This window comes from Danio rerio, chromosome 18 (assembly GCF_052040795.2).
Source record: "Danio rerio strain M-AB ecotype USA chromosome 18, GRCz13ab, whole genome shotgun sequence".
In the NCBI taxonomy this organism is placed as follows: Eukaryota; Metazoa; Chordata; class Actinopteri; order Cypriniformes; family Danionidae; genus Danio; species Danio rerio.
In genome coordinates, this window is record NC_141038.1 from 52593075 (window position 1) to 52600000 (window position 6926).

Here is a 6926-nt window from a genome sequence, read left to right on the forward strand (position 1 = left end):
CAACAACTTAGACTAAACTGGTTAAGAGGGGGTTTGGCCATTTCCAGGCTGGTCTTAGCTGGTAAGGCTGGAAATTGACCACCTAAATCCAGCTTGACCAGCCGGTTTAAGACATAGCTGGATTTGGCTTGGCTCCCAACCTGGCTCGGCTGGTCAAGCTGGTTTTAGCTGGTCATCTTGTAATCTTAAAATCCAATCTTATAATCCTAAAATGTGAGCAAAATCACCTGCTTTGTCATCATTTTGGACATTATGCTAGACTAAAGTGACGTTGGGGAATGAATGAGCAACGGTTTCTGCTCTTCTGACCGTCAGCAGGTGTGTGGCGGAAGAAAGTAGTTCTTCATACAAAAGGATTTTTGAGACTTCGTTTTTGATTTTCTTATTTATACACAAGATTATAGCATCGAACTGTTAGATTAACGCAAAATCACTCATATCTGGTGCACGGACGGGACACTAGTCAACGCACCCCTCCCAGCAATACTGAAATACAGCCGTATCACACCGCTACTAGAATGATATTGCACACTAACGTTATAGTAAACAGTATAGCAAATAACTCTGCAGTTCCAATAAGAAACATAATTTTAAGGAATTGATGACTGAATTATGCTTATATATTAGTAGTATCAGAGACTTTCTAAATAAGAAAGCCATACGCACTTTAAAACTTTGTGAATTCTATAATGTATTTTTTTTTTATTACATAAATTCTGTATATTTGTATTTGATTTATACTTTCCCCCTGGCATGTTTTTGTACTGTTAAAATGTTAGAATAATAATAATAAAACTGCAATTACTTTCCTTACTTTTTATTCTCCCTGCTGAAAAATCCAGCTTAAACCAGCCTAAGCTGGTTGGCTGGTTTTAGCTGGTCGACCAGGCTGGTTTTAGAGGGGTTTTGGCCACTTCCAGGCTGGTTTCCAGCCATTTCCAGCCTGGTCTTAGCTGGTTAGGCTGGGAGATGACCAGCTAAAACCAGCTTGAGCAGCCTAGCCAAGCTGTGAGTCCAGCCAAAACCAGCTATATCCAGCTTAAACCAGGCTGGTCAAGCTGGTTTTAGCTGGATTTGGCTGATCATTTTCCAGCCTGACCAGCTAAGACCAGGCTGGAAATGGCTGGAAACCAGCCAGGAAGTGGTCAAAACCCCTCTAAAACCAGCCTGGTCGACCAGCTAAAACCAGCCAACCAGCCTAGGCTGGTTTAAGCTGGATTTTTCAGCAGGGTGGTTGTTTTTATTTATTTATTTATTGTTTCTCATCAGAGATTTATCCTGCACGCTTTCTAACCTCATATGTTTGACCCGGAATGACCTGCGTCTGCTGTCTATTCTGGGAAACTCCACCATCTGCTTGAGATGGATTGCGAAAAGCCTGTCTCTGCATTTAATGGCCACTCAGCAGTAATTACAGACCACAAACAAGCCAGAGATGTCTGATAAAGCAGCATTAAATGATATAACACAGGCGCTCTCCCCGTTTCACACACTCATCTTGTCATGCATTAAGGAGCTTGAACATAAAGCTCACCTTTTTTTCCACTCATTCCAGAGGGTAAGGGGATAGTTCACTCAAAAACTGAAGATTTACACACCATTTATTTACGCTCACGTGGTTCATAACCTATGTGAGTTTTTTAAAATATATAAATTATGAAGTATATGCATTTTGTGACACCATGAAATACGAGAATCCGATATGATATATGTTGTCATATTGCACAGTCAGTTTAATATTATTTACAGCTGCATATTGATTCTTTTTGCTGCAGATTTAATTTTCTTAACCAACAGCAAGGCTCTTTCCATCTGTTGTCATCATGACATCTCTAAACACTTTAATCTCCAGTGTGTAGTCATATCATGTGTTATTCATCTTCCTCAGGGGCCTTGTGAACGTCTCATCAAAACACAGACAGTGACTAAACACACTTTCCAAAGTGTTGGCTGAGTAACGTCTGTTTCATGTCACACTTCAGGGCCACTTAATCTCTCTGATAACTAGTTCAAGTTCATACCGTCCTGCAGACTGACATAAACACACTGGAACATTACGGTGAAATGTAAACACTGCAAAAACGCCTTTCTTACTTCGATTTTTTTGTCTTGTTTTTAGTCCAAATATCAAAAAAAAAATCCTAAATTAAGAAGCAATTTCTAGAAAAGCTAACCACATTGTCTTGTTTTCAGAAATAAAAGGTCAAAATAAAATGAGTTTTTCCTTAAAACTATTATAACCTGCCAATGGGGTAAACAAAACAATATTGTTTTTCCTTTTGACAGAAATCCTCTATTAAAAAAAAGAAGAAAACCACCTGCAAGTTCTGAAAGAGCACTGAAGGTAAAGAAAAGTAATGTAAAAGTAAATCAAAGGTAACGTAAGGCATTACTTACCATAACATAAATGACTCAACTTATAAGTATTTTGGGGAGTAACTCAATATTATAATGCATTACAGTAAAAAGTAACTTACCCCAACACTGCTAACATCCACATTCATTATTTTGTATATGCTTGTTTGTCACGCCGGTGTTTTGACTGTTTGACGCCATCTTTTTAAGGAAATTAGCCTATTTATGTATTTTTTTTCTGTCAGCTTTGTGTTTTTGACTGTTTGGCGCCATCTTTTTAAGGAAATTAGACTATTTATGTTATTGTTTGTGTCAGCTTTGCATTTTTGACTATTTGACGCCATCTTTTTTAAGAAAATTTGCCTATTTATGTTATTATTTCTTTCAGATTTATGTTTTTGACTGTTTGGCGTCATCTTTTTAAGGAAAATTAGCTTATTTATGTTAATATTTCTGTCTGCTTTGCATTTTCGACTGTTTGGCACCATCTTTTTAAGGAAATTAGCCTATTTATGTAATTTTTTTCTGTTAGCTTTGCATTTTTGACTGTTTGGCGCCATCTTTTTAAGGAAAATTAGCCTATTTATGTTTTTATTTGTGTCAGCTTTGCATTTTTGACTATTTGACGCCATCTTTTTAAGGAAAATTAGCCTTTATGTTTTTATTTCTGTCAGCTTTGCGTTTTTCACTGTTTGACGCCATCATTTTAAGGAAATTAGCTTAATAAAATTATTATTTCTGTCAGCTTTGCGTTTTTGACTGTTTAGCGCCTTTTTATGGAGTGAAAGCCTGATTAAGTTATTATTTATGTCAGCTAGCCTGTTTAGGTTAGTATCATTTAGCCGGTTTCGTTTCTGTCAGCTTTGTGTTTTTGGCGCCATCTTGTGACTGAATAATGCGCGGGCTTTTATCAGCTTCCCTCAGCCGGTTTATTTACTGTTAGCTTTGTGTTTAATTAAAGAATTACTAAACTATGACGTCTCAGAACAATATAGTGTCAAGCTTTTAATGTTTTGTGTCAAGCAGCTGTGTAATAAGCGGGATAAAGTACAACCAGGATGGTTGTTTTCACAGAATGAACTTCAGCGTTATACAGTGCTCCGCTAAAAATCTTGCATCTTTTAGTTAAATCAAGCAAATTTTTCTAGTCATCGCAACTAACATCAATCAAACTGACAATAAATATTAAGTTATACTTAGTAAATGTAAAGTAAAAGTGGTTATTAACTTATTAAAATTCAATTCAAGCTTATTTGTATAGCGTTTTCACAATAGTTGTTTCAAAGCAGCAAAAGGTTATTTATTACCATAAATATTAATTACTAACTTTAACTAATAAACTTTTAACTAATAGCTTTTACAGTTAAAGTTATTATATAAACATAGTTAACCTGCATTTAAATAATGTAAGTTATGTCTATACATGTTTAATGAAGTGTATTTGTGTAGTCCTTGAAGTCTTTGATCGTTGGCATCATCTCTTTACACGTCTTGATCTAAAATTGGTAGATTGGAAAATAAGTTCAAGCACATAAATAATATTTGTTGTCTTAAAATATTGCCATTACTTCTTTTACTGTGTGCGTCAGGCTTTATTCTATGATTACAACCTCCTGGATCTACTTATTCAGCATATATCAGATTTGTATGATAAGTATGGAAAGTGAATGCTGGCTTTAAATCAGAGGATCTTCAAAGAGGAAGCCCAATTGAAATGCATTCAAAAAAGCTTTTTCATGACTGTACAAACATCCTTCAGACATAAATGTGAAGCAGCATCCAGAAGTCTTCTCATTATTCAGGATGTCTTTAAAGCGTTGGCCAAAACACACTGCTGCCACGTTCGTCTTCTCTACAGTATATCTGCTGCCTTTAGGAGTCTCAGTCACGTTGACAGCGGTTGTTAAATTACCCATTAGACGCAGTTTCCCAGAAGGTCTCCACATGGTGTGGCTCAGTTTACTGGACTTCCTTCTCAGATGATAGAAACGGCCTCTTTTACCTCTCAGACACAGTGGGAAATGGTTCAAAGTATCTTATTATCCTTTTGAAAGAGCGTAAAAAAAAAAATCTATTAATCAACAGTTTCTGTATTTTGTGTTTCTGGTTTATTTACGTTTGTGAAATGCATTATGGGATGTTAATCTCTGCTCTGTTGAATATTCATGTTGGAAATTTAACTCTACAGTTTAATATGTGACTTCTATTGACATTTTAGTACAACCCCAAAACAGAAAAGATTGGGACAGTATGGAAAATGCTGATTTTTAAACTTACCTTGACCTGTATTTCATTGCAGACAATATAAACACAAAATATTTCATGTTTTGTCCGGTCGACTTCATTTTATTTGTAAATTTACATCCTTTCTTGTCATTCAGACCTGCAACACACTCCAAAAACAGTTGTGACTGGAGCAATTTAAATTGGTTAAATTGGTGATTATAATTATAATTTGGTTCAAAAGCAGCATCCAAGAAGGGTGTAGTCCTTTAGGAGCAAAGATGGGCCGAGGATCGCTAGTTTGCCAACAAATACATGATTGAAATGATTAAAAAACAATGTTGCTTTGTTGAGTACCGCAATATGCAATTACATCCACAAATGCCAGTTAAAACTACTGTGCCAAAAGGAAGCCCTATGTTAACAGTGTCCAGAAGTGTCTTCGGCTTCTCTGGGCTTAGAGGTCGTTTTGATTTAAGATTATTTGCTTACCCTATTGATAGATTATTTTGTTTGTTTTGGGGGAAAAAATAGCATATTATTTCTTAAAACAAGACATGTTTTGCTTGTCTAGAAAAGTTTTCTTGATTTAAGAATTTTTAGATATTTGGACTAGAAACAAGACTAAACAAGACTAAAAACTGAAGAAAAGCATTTTTGTGTGTGTGTGTACTTTCAAGAGTTCACGCTTAGCTGATGATTGATTATAAAGCTTGTTTGGTATGCTGTCCCGGGAGAGAGCCTTGAGCTCAAAAGATCCTCGAGCCCTGGGCACCCTCCCGTTGCAAGGAGAGAGGGGAGTTTGAGCTCTGGTAGATCTCGAGAACTCCCCTGCTGTAGGAGCTAAAGAACAGATAGTGATTGCTCTTAAGAGATAACTTCTTACTTATTTGGATTAATCAATTACCTCAATTGCATGTTTTTGGATGGGGGGGGGCTGGGTTAAACCAAAGTGAGTACGGGGAGAATGTGCAAACTCCGCACAGAAGCAAAAAAATGACCATCTCCTGAAGATAAATACCAAAAAATAACACAACTGGAATAACTACAGCAGTCGCCATCGTCTGATCTCACATGAAGCAGGAGATCGCGAGGACATATGATGACGTGTGCAGGTGCTGTAGTCAGTGGCGGAGCCAGAGGGGTGTCCGGGGTGGCACTGGACACCCCTGACATCTGATTGGCCACCCCAGGTGCCACCCCAAAATTTAATTGGCTGCTGGCAGTTCCTAAAGCTGATTAGCATCTCATTTGTCTAAAGACGTTACTGATTTTTGCCGGCATGCCCAGCAATGCACAAGCAGTGTTGCCAGATTGGGCGGTTTTGATTTTGTTTTTGCATCTTATCGGGTTTTGGATAGTTTTTGGGCTGTAATCAGTCAGCTATATCTGGCAACACTGCGCTCAAGCTATTTTTAAATCAAAGACGAGCCGAAGATAAGATCATTGTTTCAAGTAAGACGGTTTGTTTGCTTAGGTTTGTTTGCTTAGGAACCTTTATTATCCGTAAGTTTATGAGGCACCGACGACATGAGTTAACTTAATGAGAAAGAGATCAGTTCGCTCTTTAGACAGTTAACGCTATACTTAATCTATCCTAGTATTACATGCACATTCCACGTATGCAAGTTATTATGTACTATTATTATGTATTATTTACATTGCTCAAATATTTAGCTAATATGGGAAAGTGATGTTAGGTTAGCTGGTTGTGAGTTAAGTTTGTTTGAAATGGATTAGCCACCTCATATACTTTGATTTTATGATGCTGATTTAGATGTGCAGGTATGATAATGGATATTTTTAATTAGGATATATGTGTTTCTAAATGGATAAGATGTAACCAGACTGTTGTATTTTTGCACAGGGGCAATTAAACATGAAAAGAAAGGGTGAAATATCAGACTTCTTAATAATGAAGCACAAACAGGAGGCAGATCAGGTTCAAACATACCCTAGCCTTTGCACTGGATCCCACAGCAGCTCCATACCTGAGACTAGTCAGAGTCAGAGTGGTCAGACTTCAGGTCCACCAGCATGTCAGGGCATATACTGGGCATTTATATGTTTCAACCAATGAGTTTAAGCTGAGCTTCAGGAATGCTCCACCAAAAAAATAAAATCCTGTCATTACTTAACTTACAACAAAGTAAGTATGATGAGTAAATAATTTTCATATCTTGAATTATATGTTGCTAATGAAATAGATTTTAGTTTTCTAAACACTTTTGTGTGTGTGTGTGTGGTGTGTGTGGTGTGTGTGTGTGTGTGTGTGTGGACCCCCTAAACTAGCAGTGGCCACCCCCTGTAAAAAATTCTAGCTCCGCCACTGGCTGTAGTGCTGTCCC

General features: G+C 37.1%; 1 protein-coding gene across 6 annotated transcripts in view; it reads left to right on the forward strand.

Moving 5' to 3' along the window:
• Positions 1-6926, forward strand: part of si:ch211-136a13.1 — a 31367-nt gene that overhangs the window by 533 nt on the left and 23908 nt on the right. For 2 of the 6 annotated variants that reach the window (XM_087293529.1, XM_087293534.1), the window contains exon 2: positions 2287-2344. The exons of the other annotated variants lie outside the window; for them this stretch is intronic. The gene's annotated coding sequence lies outside the window, so the exon portion shown is untranslated. The remainder of the gene's footprint in view (positions 1-2286; positions 2345-6926) is intronic. 6 annotated transcript variants of the gene reach the window in all.